General features: G+C 34.7%; 1 non-coding gene across 1 annotated transcript; it reads right to left on the bottom strand.

Annotated features, from left to right (window-relative positions):
* Positions 1–8,492: 8,492 nt before the first annotated feature.
* On the bottom strand, positions 8,493–8,599 carry LOC133820057 (small nucleolar RNA R71). Its single transcript, XR_009886491.1, has one exon. It is a non-coding gene; the product is annotated as a small nucleolar RNA R71 (small nucleolar RNA).
* Between the last annotated feature and the right edge of the window lie 8,879 nt (positions 8,600–17,478).

Raw genomic sequence — 17,478 nt, 5'->3', positions numbered from 1 at the left:
GTACATAATTCTTACAAGCAAGAAAGAAAATAATACCCAACAACTTGAAGAAGAATTTCGTGTTGCCTTGGTTCTCTTATGTAATTGTCCTGGTTTTCTTAAATATCCAAGTAGAGTTTTAGCCTACAATACATAATAAACACCATTAAAGTTAAACCAAAACTAAAATAAATAGAGAACTTGAGGTTGCAGAAGAAATAAAAAGGATGATTGTGGTTTTCAGTCACAAAAATAATTTATATAAAAGTTGTATTTTTCTTATCAAACTGGATAGCCTCATGGCTTAAGTAGTTAGTCTTAATTCTTTAAACTAAGGAATGCATACCTGTCGGTCTCAATTTAAAAGTGCTCAAGCTAGTTAGTTTATGAAATCACATAGACATTAATAAACCAAATTACCAATCATTCATAGCACATTAGCAAATATACAATAAACATGGAGAAATTAATATACATATATACACATATAAAGACATGCACTGTGTAGGTAATATGCATAAGATTCTAAGTCCATAGTACTTAGCAAGAAAAGAAAAGATAATATAGTTATAAATAAGAGCACCAAGAACATAAATATAATAGATCATTAATATGTAACACAAGCATACCAGGTGACATTTGTTAAAGTTATTAAAGTAACACAACGAGCATACCAGATAAAGTTGTTAAAGTAACACAACGAGTTGTGAATAAGCTTAATCCAAATTTATTAATACTTGTAAGAAATCAGATTATTGCATTCACATGAAACCATGAAAACATGTTAAGAGCAAGTATAAGTTAGAACTTACCACACAAGCTGGCGCCAGTGGAATAAAAGTGAGAATATTCTTTGAATCTTCGATATCTATATGTAAAATCTAATAGAATAGTAGTAAACTGAAGGTTAGATTCCAAAAGGAAATACAACCTCAAAACGAAGTAAAACGTGGCATGATATATTTGTGGCTATTGAAGAAAATCAAGAGTTCTCAACTTAACACAAGCAAATAAAACATTATTAAGACTAAGGTACAGTGATCCTCCTGCTTATGCTTGACTATGTGAGTAATACCCACGCTATCAAAGAAATGTTATGTATTGACAACTTTCATGATCCCAAAAAGTGTGTAACTGTCAAAACTTATAAATGAGCAAAATCACTACACAGAAAAAATCTATAATAATAATGAAGACAAAGTTAAACTGTAATGGGGAAGAAATACTTCAAAATAGTTTACTACATATGGCTTTTGTCAACCTGAAACTCATTGGGAAGAGATGACAACTAAATGTACTATCAAGAGAATACCTAATACAACAAATAACAAATCCTACAGTAATACTTTTCATTTATTCAACAGTACAAGATAGCCAAATGATTCCCTAAACTCAAATTATCCACTAATTATCTTTGGTCATATGCCTTTTTCATGAGACACTATTAAATAACCTGGAAACATATCACAATATAATGAGACTCATTGACCATTGTAGTAATATATCAAAGGCATATACTTCACTTTCAACACCATACATTTTGTTACTTTAATATATTGCAGCTAAGATACAACTGAACAAATATCAACTCATAATAGAAAGGAGAAAAAAATAGAGGTCCTGAGCTACTGAGCGTTATACAGAGCTAACTTACCAAAGTATACTAGACTATGAATATTCGCCCTGCCGCCGTACAGCTTGACCCCGACCCCCTGCGCCATCGACCCCAAACCCGAGACCCCCCACCCACCGTCGAGCCTAGCCCCCGAGCCACCATTCGTTGCCGTTGAGCCCAGCCCCGAGTCCCCTGCCGCTGTACACCCCGACCCCGACCCCCCTGCACCATCGAGCCCAGACCCGAGACCCCCCCACCCGCCGTCGAGCCCAGCCCCCGAGCCACCAGTCGTTGCCGTCGAGCCCAGCCCCGAGCCCCCTGCCGCCGTCGACCACCATCCCTTGAGCCCCTGTTGCCGTACAACCTTAATGGTAGTATATAATTTTGTATCATAGTATATACATTTTAATGGTAGTATATAACTTTGTTAGCATAGTATATACATTTTTGAGTAATAATTTTGTAAGTTTTGATGGTATATTATTTTTCAACTCAGTATATATATTTTATGGTATGGTATATCATTCAACAACCCATAAAAAATGAAAAAAAATCAAAATAACTTTAAAATAAAAACTAATTAAACAAAACTAATATACATATACCATAATATTAAAATATTTAGAATAACATAGTAATTTGTCAAAGGGTGTATTTCGTAATATGTGATATTAAATAGATGATTAGGCTATTTTACTTACTAAATTAAAATTTAAATCACGACTCTTAAAAAATTAAACCACAATTCTTAAAATTTAAACCATAAGGCTTAAAATTTAAACCATGACTCTTTAAAATTTAAATCACGAGAATTAAAAGTTAAACCACTAAGCTTAAAATCTAAACCACGATCATATACAATATAAACCATGATCTTTTAAAATCTAAACCACAACTTTTTAAAAATTAATCCACTAGTATTTAAAATTTAAATCACAAGACTTAAAATTTAAACACGTTTATAGCAGCCAGAATTTCTTTTGTAAATCTTTAGGCTTTTCCTGGAAAAAAATTATGTAAAACCAAGTTCCCTGTTCAAATTGGAACCGTAGCTTTGCAAGATAATAAGTCTCCAATAGGGGAAAAAAACTTGTGCCCTAATGAGGACAAATCAAACCAATCTGAATAAAAACAACACTAAACAATACAAGTTAACCTAGATAACACATGAAATCTATTTGAGAATTTTCATCAAACAAATGGATTTCAACATTTATTCAAAACTCTTTATAAAATTATAGAAAAATAGTTTTTATTTTAATTTTAAAAATGATAGTTTCTATTACTTTTAAGGGTCAAAACAAGTCACAACTACGAGCATCGACGGAGAGGTGGAGGTAGAGGTGGGCCGGAGTGATGTAATTCCGCCGAACTAGTGTACGATTGCTGGAGAACACAGAGTGGTAGCGTGGGCTGAATGCGTGGTTGAGGAGCGCTGGAGTGATGTAAAGCCGTCAGACTGGTGTGCGATCGCTGGAGTGGTTGATTAGTGCTCAAAAATGCAAATTCATTGGTTTTAAAGTGTAAAATAAATTAAGTTTTAATTAATATTTTCATGAATTTATTTTAATATATTTTATAATTGAAAATATTAATTTTAAATTTAATTTATGTTTAATTTTCAAGAAATAAATTGCATTTGGACATTAATAAAAAGAGAGAACAAAGAAATAGTTAAAACTGATAAAGAAAATGACGGAAATGGCATTTCTGAAGAAATTTGGCCCAATCCGAAGCCCCTAAGCCAAGGCCCAGCTCTTCCTTCCTCTTTCCCCAGCTGCCAGGTGGCGTGCCCTCCTCGCGCCACGCGTCCCAGCCAGCCACCAAGCCAGCTGTGAGCCACTTGCCCTCCTCACGCCACGTGTCCAGACTTCAGCCAGCTCTTCACGCCCAAGCAGCCCAGCTCCTCCTTCAGCATTCAAGCCCAATGCATGCCAACGCACCTCCAGGCCCAAAGCCAACTTCTCCCCAGCAAGCCCAACAGGCCCAGTGGCCCAATGCGTCCAGCAGCTTGCCTCCTTCAGCATTCAGCAATCCAGCTGCCCGCGAGCCTTGCCTCCTTTAGCCGAAGCTTCCTCCAACCCGAGCCCAAGCTTCCAGCGGCCCGATGCAGCAACCAGGCCCAACTCGAGCTCACTCTCTCCCAGCCAGCCGTCCACTTGTCGTCTCGCCATTGGTTGGGAATGGGTCAAAATTCACTTCTGCACCAGCCACCTTCAACCTATATTTTGTGGGTATTGGGCCATGCAAATTGCTATTTTGATCTTTAAAGTTCACACTTTGTGGTATTTTAGAAAAATGACATTTTGACCATGCACCAAAATAACTAGGTTAATTTTTATAATAAGATTTGATTTTTCAAAATCATATTTTATTATTAATATTTCAGATTTAATTTGTAAACCCCATTTTTTTGTTTAATTTCTTTTTAGTCATTTTCTCCCTCTATAAATAGGGACTCTTTCTTCACAATTGGTATGTAATTTAGAGAGTAAAGAAACTATAGCAAAATTTATGATAATCATGAGCATAATGACCTAATCTTCCTAGGAAGGTTTAGGGGTGATTCCATATGCTAGTGATGTTAATTTGGTACTTTGAGTTACTATGTTCTTAATGTAATGTATTTGAGTTATTTATGTTCTTTCATCCCTATCTCTATTTTGTTATCTTTTATTTACTTATGCTAATAGTATATAGGATTAGTCATGCTCTTTCTATGTGCTTCTAATAAGTAAAAGTAATATTGATACATAATTTTATGTCTAATCTTCTATTGCATTATTGCCATTGGATATTTTGTCATTTTTAGATTTTCATAAGATTAACATTGTGCTTTTAAAGTAAGGAACTTTATAACTTAAATGGACTTTTGTTAGAAAAGAATATGACTTTAATGTTAGATTTTCCAAGTAAATGTTGGGATGTGAACTATTTACTTGTGTATTTTTGTAAATCAAGTAACCAAGTAACTAAACAAGCATATGGATGATTCTTGAAACCTTTCCATTTCTCAAACTCTTGATTACATCTTACCTTTATTTCACTTATCTCATTTTATCATTTCATCAAAAAAAAAAAAAAAGACAACACCAAAATCTCAAATCTCTTTTCATTTTTTATTTATTTCTTGTTACAATTTTTTGTGTTATTTTCTACTAATATTTTGATTTTAGGTTATCTCCATGTGGATCGACCGCCCGATTATACTACAACCACCGCTTAGTGGTTGTCACGATTTGGGCGTTAAACAAATTTTGGCACCGTTGCCGGGGAGGTAGTTTTCAAAGGTTTAGTGAAATTTTTACAAAAATGTTAGTTATTTTATTTTTATTTTTGTTGGTGTGAATATTGTGTTAGTATAGTTTTTATTTTTATTTACTAATTTTTAGTTGATTAGATTATTATTATAACAAAAATAAAAAGAAAAAAAAAACTAAAAAAAAATCATAAACAATTTTTTTTTCTTTATTTATATATATATATATTTTCTTTATTTTTTTCTTTTTTATTCTTTTTTCGGTAAAACAAAAAAAACACACACATATATATATATATATAAATATTCACATATATACATATCTATAAAAAAAATCCAAAAAAAAATATATTTATTCTTATTTTTATTTTTATTTTTTTTCCCATTTTTCTTTCTTTTGGCTAAAAAAAAACCATATATTTATATAATTATCTTTTTTTTATTTTTTTATTTTTAGCTAGTTCTTACTCCATTTTTCTTTCTTAATTTCTATTATATATATTTTTTTAGTTTAGTACATATTTGAAAAAAAAAAGATTGAACTTGTTATTTTATCTTCACTTTAATTTTCTTTATATTATTTTATTTTTGTGTTGTTTATTTTGTTGCTTAGTTTAGGCTTATCCTTTTTCTTTGCCTTAGTTTTCCTTAGAATTTAGGTTTCGAAAAAAAAAAAAAAAATTGCATAAAATTGTTCATAAAATTTCAATCATAAAACGCTTAGTATTGGAAACAATTGTGTAATATTACAAATGGTAGAAATCAATATTGTTCTGTCTAGAAAGATTGATTGTTAAACAAGGTTTGTGAGAGCGTCACTACAAAAAAAATGTTTTTTAACTACAAAAAAATTGGTAACAAATAATTTATTTTTGGTAGCTAATAGATTTTTTTCTACCAAAATTATAGGTAGCTACTTCGTAGCTAATTCCCCGTCGCTAAAAGTTTTTAGCTACTAAAATATTCGGTAGCAATTGCTCTTTATTTGCTACCAAATTTTTAGTAGCAAAAATATATTATATCTAGTAGCAAAATGATTGATTTTGGTATCCCCTAAACATTTCTTTGCTACCAAAGTTTGGTAGAAAATTACTTTAATTTAATAATAGAAGGATTAGTAATATTATTTTGTTAGTAAAATTTGGTAGCAACAAACTTTCAAATTGGTAGTTAATATGATATTGTCCATAGAGTAACATTCTTAATTATTTGGTGATTTATATAAATAATATATTTTGGTTATTTTTATGTCTAAATAATTAATTGTTCAAATTCTTTTAATATAAATTATCAAAGATCATAAAAAATATTCAAATTAAAATTTAATAAATTAATATATTGTATATAAATATGTACAAACTTTAAATCAAATACATTGCATATACAAGGGAAGAATGCTTGATTTATAAAATATTTTTTACAAGATAGTGTTTAGTACAAGCTTTCCTGCAAAGTGTAGAAAAAATTCTTGACTAATGTCTCCAATCTCTTATAACTTTGGTCGATAATCCTCCTCAAAGCCTACAAAATTAACAATGAAATGATGCAAATCGAATTACTTAAAAAGAAAAAAAATATATTCAACCATATGGTAATGTGTAATACTAAAAAGAACTTGAGTAGTTTCAAATGAAATGTTGAAGCATAGATAGTTTCAGAGACTCTCAAATCAAACCTTCAACGATAATAATGATTACTTAGAGCGAAAAACATGTCAAAGGAAATAAAAAATGGAAGAACGTCAACATACAAGAATAGAAGATATGAGAAAAATAGAAACTAATTAATTAATCTAATAAATATTATTTGAATATATACACTTTCATAGTCGTTTATATAGAAAACTATTCAGTGAGATAGTTGAGAAACAAAGTGAAAGATGTTCTAGGATGATATTCTGATTACATAAGTTTAATATGATTGATAAAAGAGAAAATAAAGAAAAAAGCTCAAAAAAAAAAAAAATTCCAGCTATATTCACTCTTACATGACTTGAGTGATTTATAATAGTGATTAGTGGTAGGATAAAGTGTGAGAGAGAGACTTGATCATGTGAAGGACGGTTATAGATACAAGATACGTGTGTGAGACCGTGCATTTAATTATTTATATTGTTAATTATATATGTTTTTTTGTGAAATGTTAATTATATATGTTATCTACACAATACAATATATTGTTAATTATTTTAAAGAGTCGCCTAACATATAGGTAGATATATATTTATGCTATCAACACACGTATTGAAGATTATTATATATATTTAATAATTTATCTTATAGTATATATGAATGATAAAAATTACTTATGTTATATGTTAGTGTATATATATGGATTATATATCTATAATTATAATTAATATCCTTTAAGAATTATAGTTATTATAAATATTTTAAAGATAAGTACAATTTGATTTTTTGCTACAAAATTATTAGTGGCACAAATTTTTACAATTAAGATGTAATAAATTTATTTTTTGCTACCAAAAAAAATTAGTAGCTAAAAGTTTCAATTTTGCTACCAAAAAAAAATGGTAGCTACTAGTATATAAAATTGTCAATTTTATGTTTTGGCGCCACTAGATTTAGCTATGAAAAAAGATTGGTAGCTAAAAATACTAATTAGTTACCAAAAATTTGGTAGTAGAAGCATTTGGTCTTATTTTGTTAATATTTTGCAACTAAATCTTTTTGCTACCATATTTTGGTAGCAAAATAGAAATAATTGCTACTAATAACATTTAGTAGCTAAAAACTCGGTAGCAACAAGATTATTTTCTTGTAGTGCGTTACCCCCCACACTTACCTAGGAACCTCGGGAAGTTCTGTCTAGGCAAGTGTGGGTCTAAAATGGTACTTTGGCAATCTTCCCAATCGACCTGAGAACATTTTGAGCATCTACCTTTGCACTATTACATTGTTGAACTGATTACTATAAGAAAATCAAGATTGTTCTGTCAAAATAAGCAATTTCACTATGATTAAATGTTGTTTGGTCGAAAAGGTTGACTTGTGATCCACCATACTTACTCAGTAACCTCGGGGAGTTCTAGTAAGGCGTTGGAGATCACCCGAAAACCTCCAAATCTACCTGGGAACAAATTTAACAAAAAAAAAAGACATAAAATAAATCTATTTTTGAGTTCCGAGAGTGGATGAATCATCATGAAACTTCCAGTGACACTTCTTCCAATTCATCTACCACTCCTTCCACCAATCCTGGTTCTCCACAAACTTTAGCTGATAATAATCTATTCGCAATGGCTCACAATGATGAAATCCAACCAAGAACTCTCAATGATAACCTCCATCCTACTCGCACTTCCACACCTTCATCTATTATCTTCCCTCCTAATATGACTGCATTAGACTTTAAACCTGGAATGATTCAACTCTTGCTCACATTTCATGGAATGGAAAACGAAAGCCCTACGTGCATATCAGAGAATTCGAGGAGGTAGTAGCCACGTTCTATAACCGAGCCAAAAATGTCGATTCTGTGCGACTGAAGTTCTTCCCTTTCTCCTTGAAGGACAAAGGCAAAAGCTGGTTATACTCTTTGAGACCTAGGTCTATCGGAACATGGGAGGAGATGACCAAATCTTTCTTTTTGAAACACTTCCCCAGCCATAAGACCAACAGTCTAAAATGACAGATTTCCACATTCTCCCAAAAGGACAATGAAACGTTCTATCAAGTCTGGGAAAGATTCAAAGATCTGTTAAATCAGTGCCCGCACCATGGCTATGAGAACTGGCGTTTGGTCAATTTCTTCTATGAAGGCCTCACGAGTCGTGAGCGCCAGTTTGTAGAAATGCTATGCAATGGTAAATCCCTCAAAAAAGAGCCAGACGATGCTCTTGAATATCTCAAAGAAACCGTGAAAAAGTTTCACACCTGGATTGGTCAAAGTGCTACTGACAGCACCAACCGACACAAACCATCTGGGATCTATCAACTTTGAGAAGAGGATAGTGTTAAGGCCCAACTCGAAGCTTTGAAAAAGAAGTTTGAGGTCTTAATGACGAAAAATGGCCAAAAATCGCACATGATCGCTAAAGCGGAACCGCAAGAACCTTGCTTTGTTTGTGGAGGGACGAAGCACTTAGCTAAGGACTACTTAGCTTTGAATGAAATGAGGGGGGTTTATGAGGAGCAATGCAATGCCTTAGGGGCATATAACAATCCATTCTCCCATACGTACAACCCTGGTTGGAGAAACCACCCAAATTTCAGTTGGAGAGATTCTAACCAAGCTCAATCGTCTGGAAGCCAATGGAGAAATGAGCAACAAGTTCAACCATCAAAGGCGTATTCTGCACCTCAATACAATGCTCATCCACAACGAAATTCTCTCGAGAATACTCTTCATGAATTCATAGAGGAACAATCCAAACTAAATCGCCAAATGATGGAAGAAATCAAGGAAATGAAATGTCAATTCTCAAAATTGATTGAATCCTTGGCCATTTGGAAAAAGGCAAACTTCCTTCCCAACCAAAATTCAATGTGCAAGGCGAACACATGGCCCAATCTTCAAATTCTAATGATCAAAATGTCAAGGAAGTAAATGCTATCACGACTAGAAGCGATAAAAATTTGCAAGACCCACCCATAAAATCCAACTCTCCTAGTACTTCAAAAGTTATTCCCGAAAATCCACCACTCAATGCCACTCCAAAAGTACCATTTCCCCTGGCTTTGAAACCTATTGGGAAACTTCCTGATAACCGAGCTGAAATTCATGAGCACTTGACATAAGTGAAGATTAATATTTCATTGCTTCACATCATAAAACAAGTGTCCGCTTATGCCAAAATCATCAAGGATCTATGCACTGCAAAAAGGAAGCACCATGTCAAGAAGTCTGCTTTCTTGACTGAGCAAGTGAGTGCGGTGATTGAACAAAAGACACTGTTGAAATACAAAGATCCCGGTTGTCCCACCATTTTTTGCCAAATTGGGACCCATGAAGTCAGCCAAGCCTTACTTGATCTTGGCGCGAGTGTAAATCTCATGCCTTACTTTGTCTACTTGCAACTCGGTCTTGGAGAAATGAAGCCAACATCTATTGTGTTACAGCTTGCTGATTGTTCCACCAAAAAGCCTGGGGGTATTGTTGAGGATGTATTGGTTCAAATTGAAAAATTTTATTACCCCATGGATTTTCTTATTCTTGATACCCAATCTATGGTAAACATGGAGTCTAAAATTCCTATTATCCTCAGAAGACCATTCCTTGCTACTACAAATGCTTCGATCAATTGTCGGAATGGTCTAATGAAGATATCGTTTGGAAACATCACTCTAGAAGTTAATATCTTCCACATCGGGAAACAACCCCGAGAAGATGATGAATGCTATCAAACATTCATGATTGACACTATAATTCCCGAGGAGGTTCAATTGCGAAGCAACTTTGATAATCTTGATGAACTCCTCCTTTTGTCTGACAACGAAAGTCCCAGTTCTATTGAGTCTACTCTTTCAATATCAGATCGCATAGACTCACGCCATAGAAGGACTCAGTTTTGGCAACCTCGCTTTGAAGAGCTACCTCATGAGAGGTCACAGCCAAAGACTTCAGTCGAAGAGGTTCCAATTGTTCAATTGACCCAACTTTTCGAGGGTTTAAAACATGCCTTCTCTGGAGACGGTGAAACCTTTCCAGTTATCGTCTCATCCAACCTTCAAAATTCTCAAGAATTGCAGTTACTCGAGCTACTGCGAACGCATAAATCTGCGATAGGTTGGACGCTTGCCGATATCAAAGGTATTAGCCCTTTAATTTACTCCCATCGAATCAATCTAGAGGACGAGGCTATCCCTCGAAGAGAACCTCGGAGGCGACTGAACCCCACAATGAAAGAAGTTGTAAAAAATGAAGTTTTGAAATTGCTAGATGCTGGTATTATTTACCCGGTAGCAGATAGCAAATGGATCAGTCCTACTCAAGTCGTGCCCAAGAAATCTGGTGTCACCGTTATCCAAAAGGAAAAAGGGGTCCCTGTCCCCACAAAAGCGGTGACGGGGTGGCGCATGTGCATTGATTATAGAAAATTAAATTCCGCTTCCCACAAAGATCATTTTCCACTCCCATTCATTGATCAAATCCTTGAACGTGTAGCTGGTCATCCTTTCTATTGCTTATGTGATGGCTATTTTGGCTATTATCAAATCGAGATTGCATTAGAAGATCAAGATAAGACCACTTTCACTTGTCCCTTTGGCACTTTTGCTTTCTGGCGTATGCCATTTGGCTTGTGTAATGCACCAGCTACTTTCCAAAGATGCATGATGAGCATCTTTAGTGACATGATCAAAAAATCAATGGAATTATTCATGGATGACCTAACCATTTTTGGAAACTCCTTTGAGACATGTCTTCTTCACCTTGAAGCTGTTTTAAAACGATGCATTGAGAAAGGACTTGTGCTCAATTGGGAGAAATGCCACTTCATGGTATCTTCAGGCATAGTCTTAGGCCACATTGTTTCTGAAAAATGAATTGAGGTTGATCAATCCAAAGTCGACATTATCTCCAACCTGCCTACTCCTAAGACTGTCAAAGACGTTAGGTCATTCCTTGGTCATGCTGGTTTCTATAGGAGGTTCATACAAAAAATTTCAATGATTGCTCGTCCGCTAAGCAACCTCCTAACCAAAGATGCCACCTTTGAATGGACACCTAAGTGTGAGGAATCATTTCGAACGCTTGTAAATTCACTCACTTCCGCTCCTATCATTCAGTCACCCGATTGAAGTCTTCCCTTCGAGATCATGTGTGACGCCAGCAACTTCGCTGTGGGAGCTGTGCTAGGACAACGAAGGGAGGGGAAACCCTTTGTTGTCTATTATGCAAGCCGAACTCTCAATAGTGCTAAAATAAACTATTCCACTACTGAAAAAGAGTTGCTTGCTGTTGTCTTTGCCCTTGAAAAATTCTGATCTTATTTGATTGGATCGCCTATTACGATCATCACAGATCACTCCGCCCTTAAGTATCTCCTTTCCAAAAAGGATGCTAAGGCGCGATTGATACGGTGGATCCTTCTCTTGCAAGAATTTGATATAACAATCAAAGACAAGAAAGGTGTTGAAAATGTCATCGTGGACCACTTGTCCCGACTTGAATTCAGCGATCCCACTGATGGTCCACCTATTCATGATGATTTCCCTGATGAACAATTGCTTTTTGTTGCTAAGTTACCGTGGTATGCTCACATTGTCAACTACTTAGTAACAGGTGAACTCCCATCTGAATGGAGTTCACAAGACAAACACAAATTTTTGGTCGAGGTGCGTAATTTCTTTTGGGATGACTCATACTTATTCAAGTACTGCCCCGACCAAATCATGCGAAGATGCATCCCCGATGATGAGGTGTCTAGTGTGCTGAATTTTTGCCACAATGATGCTTGTGGTGGTCACTTCTCTGTGAAGAAAAACGTTGCAAAAATCTTACAATGCGGCCTTTACTGTCCCACTTTGTTCAAAGACACCAATGATTTCTGTCGTTCTTGTATAAGGTGCCAAAAGTTAGGTTCCTTATCCCGTCGGCACATGATGCCCTTGAACCCAATTCTTGTTATCGAAATATTTGATTGTTTGGGGATAGCCTTTATGGGACCCTTTCCACCTTCTTTTGGCTACCTTTACATCCTTCTCGCTGTGGATTATGTTTCCAAATGGGTCAAGGCTGTACCATGCCGAACCAATGATAACGCTACAGTTGTCAAATTATTGAAAGAAAATGTGTTATCAAGGTACTGTACTCCTCGCGCTATCTTCAGTGATTAAGACACTCATTTTTGCAACAGATCCTTTGAGGCTTTTATGCGCAAGTACGATGTACTTCATAAAGTTGCAAATGCCTATCATCCACAGACTAATGGTCAAGCCGAGTTAGCAAATAGGGAGATAAAACACATTTTGGAAAAGACGGTAAATCACGACCGCAAAGATTGGTCTACACATCTTCTATTCGCTCTTTGGGAATATCGCACTGCTTTCAAGTCCCCTCTTGGGATGTCTCCCTATCGGCTTGTCTTTGGAAAATCCTATCATATACCTGTCGAGCTCGAGCATAAAGCGTATTGGGCTAACAAAGCCCTAAAATTTGATCTGAATGCCGCACGTATCCATCGTAAACTCCAATTGTCTGAAATTGAGGAGTTGAGAAACAATTCATATGACAATTCCAGGATCTATAAAGCAAAATTGAAAATTGCTCACGATAAACAAATCCTGCGAAAACACTTTGAGCCAAATCAGATTGTGCATCTGTATGATTCTTGCTTGCACTTGCACCCCGGTAAACTGCGATCACGATGGACTGGTCCATTTGTAGTGAAGCAAGTATTTCCCAACGGTTCTGTCGAGGTCGATGACCCCACTGATGGGAGAATTTTTCTTGTCAATGGCCAAAGACTGAAGCATTATATTGAGAGTGTGAGTCAGGTTGAAGAGGTCCTTCTTAAGGACCCAATTTATACACTCTGAAGTTTTGAATGGTTTGTTGTTCTTTTTCTTTTTATTATTCATTATCTTTATTTTTTGTCTTTCTTTTATTTTTGTATGTTTTCGTTTTTGTATTTTGTTTGTTTTGGGGTATTGTTATCAGGCTATTTACGCTCTCACCTCATGGACATGGTCATCATCCAGGTGTTCTCTTTCCTTACCTTTTTCATTGATTATTCATTTTGACATTGAGGACACTGTCTGATTTTTGGTTGGGGGTGGTAAGCATGCATTGGCATTCATTTGGAAAACATTATTGTCTTGTTGAATTTTTAAGTCAGATTTTCTCAAAATTATCCAAGCATGAGTATAACTTGTTGGTTTTAGTTAGTTCTTACTATGTTTAGCTATTAAGAAGTGATTTTCGGAGTTCTTTTGTGCACTTTCCAATCATGTGATAAATTGGTTGTTAACACAAATAGTTGAGAGAAATTTCAAGTTTAAAGTTTTTCATTTCTTGGTGAGTTGTGAGAGTTGAGAAAATAAAATTTTGAACTTTTATTGATCATTTGAGTTGGTAAAGTCACATCTTTGGAATTTAAAACATGAAATTTACTAGAGGGATGTTTTTCATATAAGAATGAGTCTTTGTAATAAATTTTAAATTTGTGTTCCATTTAGTGTATTTTATTTGTATTCTCCTTTTTATTTTTGTGTTGTCTCTTGTAAAAAAAAATGAAAAAAAAGAAATTAAAAAAAATGGACAAGAATGATGAAAAAAAACAAAATAATAATAAATAAATGAAAAAATGAAAAAAAAAAGAGAACAACAACAACACTTTCCTCTATTATTTTGTAGTTGTTGAAAAAGAAAATATTTCTATTATTATTTTGTGTAATTGTTTTAAAAAAAATTATTGTCATTATAGTTCCTTTTCTTATTTATCATTTCTAGTTAGTTGTCATTTTTATTTTTGAGCTTTCTCTTGTAAATCCCAAAGGTTGTTTGTCATTTGAATTCCAATAAGTTGATATGCCTATCCTGTGATCAATACTTGTTCAAATTGCTTGTCCTAAAAAAGTTTATCTTTTCTCCTTTGAGCGTAAACTGTTACATTTCCAACTCCAAGAGTGTAATCCTTCCCATACAAATACTTTCAATGCCCGTGAGGAAGTTGGAGTTGAGACCTTTATACTTTTGAAATTGTTCGATACTATTTGTGTTATGACTTGTGATAAAAAGAATATGGTTTGGTGCACACACACACAACTCTGAAATCGCAACTAAAGTAGCTTAGATAGTAATTTATGACTTCTTGTTGATACTTCGAAAATGCTTAGATGATTTTGCTTAGTTTGACTTGATTATTCAACTTGATAATTTTATTTTTCGCTTGAATTGCTAGGGACTAGCAATAAGCTAGTTGGGGGTTGTGATTAGTGCTCAAAAATGCAAATTCATTAGTTTTAAAGTGTAAAATAAATTAAGTTTTAATTAATATTTTCATGAATTTATTGTAATATATTTTATAATTGAAAATATTAATTTTAAATTGAATTTGTGTTTAATTTTCAGGAAATAAATTGCATTTTGACATTAATTAAAATAGAGAACAAAGAAATAGTTAAAACTGAAAAAGAAAGTGAAGGAAATGACATTTTTGAAGAAATTTGGCCCAATCCGAATCCCCCAAGCCTAGGCCCAGCTCTTCCTTCCTCTTTCCCCAGCTTCCAGGTGGCGTGCCCTCCTCGCGCCATGTGTCCCAGTAGTAACCCAGCCAGCCACCGAGCTAGCCGTGAGCCACCTGCCCTCCTCTTCGCCCAAGCAGCCCAGCTCCTCCTTTAGCATTCAGGCCCAATGCACGCCAACGCACCTCCAGGCCCAAAGCCAGCTTCTCCCCAGCAAGCCCAACAGGCCCAGTGGCCCAATGCGCCCAGCAGCTTGCCTCCTTCAGCATTCAGGAATCCAGTAGCCTGCGAGCCTTGCCTCCTTCACCTGAAGCTTCCTCCAACCCGAGCCGAAGCTTCCAGCGGCCCGATGCAGCAACCAGGCCTAACCCGAGCTCACTCTCTCCCAGCCAGTCGTCCACGTGTCGTCTCCCCATTGGCTGAGAATGGGTCAAAACCCACTTCTGCACCAGCCACCTTCAACCCATATTTTGTGGGTATTGGGCCTTGCAAATTGCTATTTTGAGCTTTAAAGTTCACACTTTGTGGTATTTTAGAAAAAGGGCATTTTGACCATGCACCAAATAACTAGGCTAATTTTTATAATAAGATTTGATTTTTCAAAATCATATTTTATTATTAATATTTTAGATTTATTTTGTAAACCCCATTTTGTTGTTTAATTTCTTTTTAGTCCTTTTCTCCCTCTATAAATAGGGATTCTTTCTTCACAATTGATATGTAATTTGGAGAGTAAAGAAACTATAGCAAAATTTTTACTCACTTTCTTCTCATATTTTCTTCTTAGAATTTTATGAGAATCATGAGCATAATGGCCTAATCTTCCTAGGAAGGTTATGGATGATTCCATATGCTAGTGATGTTATTTTGCTACTTTGAGTTACTATGTTCTTAATGTAATGTATTTGAGTTATTTATGTTCTTTCATCCCTATTTCTATTTTGTTATCTTTATTATCTTTTTTCTTAAAAGATAAATTGGTTGATTTATTTGTTTTCCTTTTATTATAATTTTCGGAAATATTTGTTTCCCTTTATTATAATTTTCGGAATTGTTTGGTTTCCTTTATTGAAATTTTCGGAAATCCACTTTCCTTTTGTGTGAATTTTGGACGATAATGTGCTTCCTTATTTAGCTTATATTGTCTCATTTTGTTTATAAAGGAAACAAAGTTTATTGCAAATATTCGGTACTTACCCAAAGTTGTTTTTGGATTATTTGCTGATATATTTTCGTGCAGCTCAAGGATTGCAATCAGGAAACTGGTTCTTAATGTCATTAATTATTGTTTCCTTTTTGAGCTTGTTTTGATCCGACACAGGTCTGAGCTGTCCCCACTGATATTGCATCTGTCGGATCAGCATTTTCTAAAAAAGGCAACTCTTCATCAATCAAGATTAACTACTGTGATTCTTGCCTTTATTAGAAGAATTCTTTCTCTGCCTTTGTGAGCACGAAAAAGACTCTATAAATAGGGCTCTAAAGGCAGTGAGAAAGATGAACTCTTTGGTGCATTATTTGTGAGCTTTATTGTAATATTTGTGAGAGTTCTTCTTTGTATTCAAGATCATAAGTATTCATGTGATCTTGTTTAATTATGTGTGTTTAGTTTTTAGTGGTGAGCTTATACCATGTTCATGAATGAATACACATTGTAATTTGAACACAGCGTTTGTAGTCTTCGGGAGAAGATTTTTTACAAACCTTGCGTCGGGAGGATGCAAGCACTCGCTGACCATTGAAGGGAGTTCAAGTGGTTGAGCGTTTCAATCAAGATCAGATTAGTGAAGAGAAGTACAACAAGTTGCGGCAAATCTCAAGAGGGAGTCTTGTTTTGTTTAAGTCAATGTTTTTGTACTTGTGATTCTTTATTAATTGGTTTTATTCTCTGGGCGTGGCCCCAAGGAGTAGGTTATCCGAAAGGGTTTCTGAACCTTGTAAAAATTCGCTGTGTTCTTTATTGTTTTGCACTGTCTTTTTATTGTGTTCAGTTTCTATCGTGACAAGTTTGGTTTTTGTCCCGACAGAACTGTAATCTGTGTAAACAGTTAATTACCATTCCGCACTTTAATTAATTTACTTGGTTTAATTAATTTGGTAATTACTAAAAACGGAATTTCAATTGGTATCAGAGCAGGTCACTAAACTCTTAGTGCGATCTTGTATTTTTCCGTTTGTTTTGTGCTTTGTGAAATGTCTATCTTTGCAGAAGGTGGATCTATAACTCGCCCTCCATTGTTGAATGATACAAATTATCCATACTGGAAAGTAAGGATGAAAGCTTTTATCAAATCCCTTGATGAAAGGGCTTGGAGATCAATATTGACCGGTTGGACACCACCTGTCGAGAAAGATTTGAAATCTGGTAAGACACAGGTAAAATCTGAACTTGAATGGTCTAATGAAGAAGATAAATTGTCAATTTATAATAATAAAGCTTTACATGCAATTTTTAATGGTGTCGGTGAGGGTTATAT

This window comes from Humulus lupulus, chromosome 2 (assembly GCF_963169125.1).
Source record: "Humulus lupulus chromosome 2, drHumLupu1.1, whole genome shotgun sequence".
NCBI lineage: Eukaryota > Viridiplantae > Streptophyta > Magnoliopsida > Rosales > Cannabaceae > Humulus > Humulus lupulus.
This window is presented reverse-complemented; position numbering and strand designations above follow the sequence as displayed.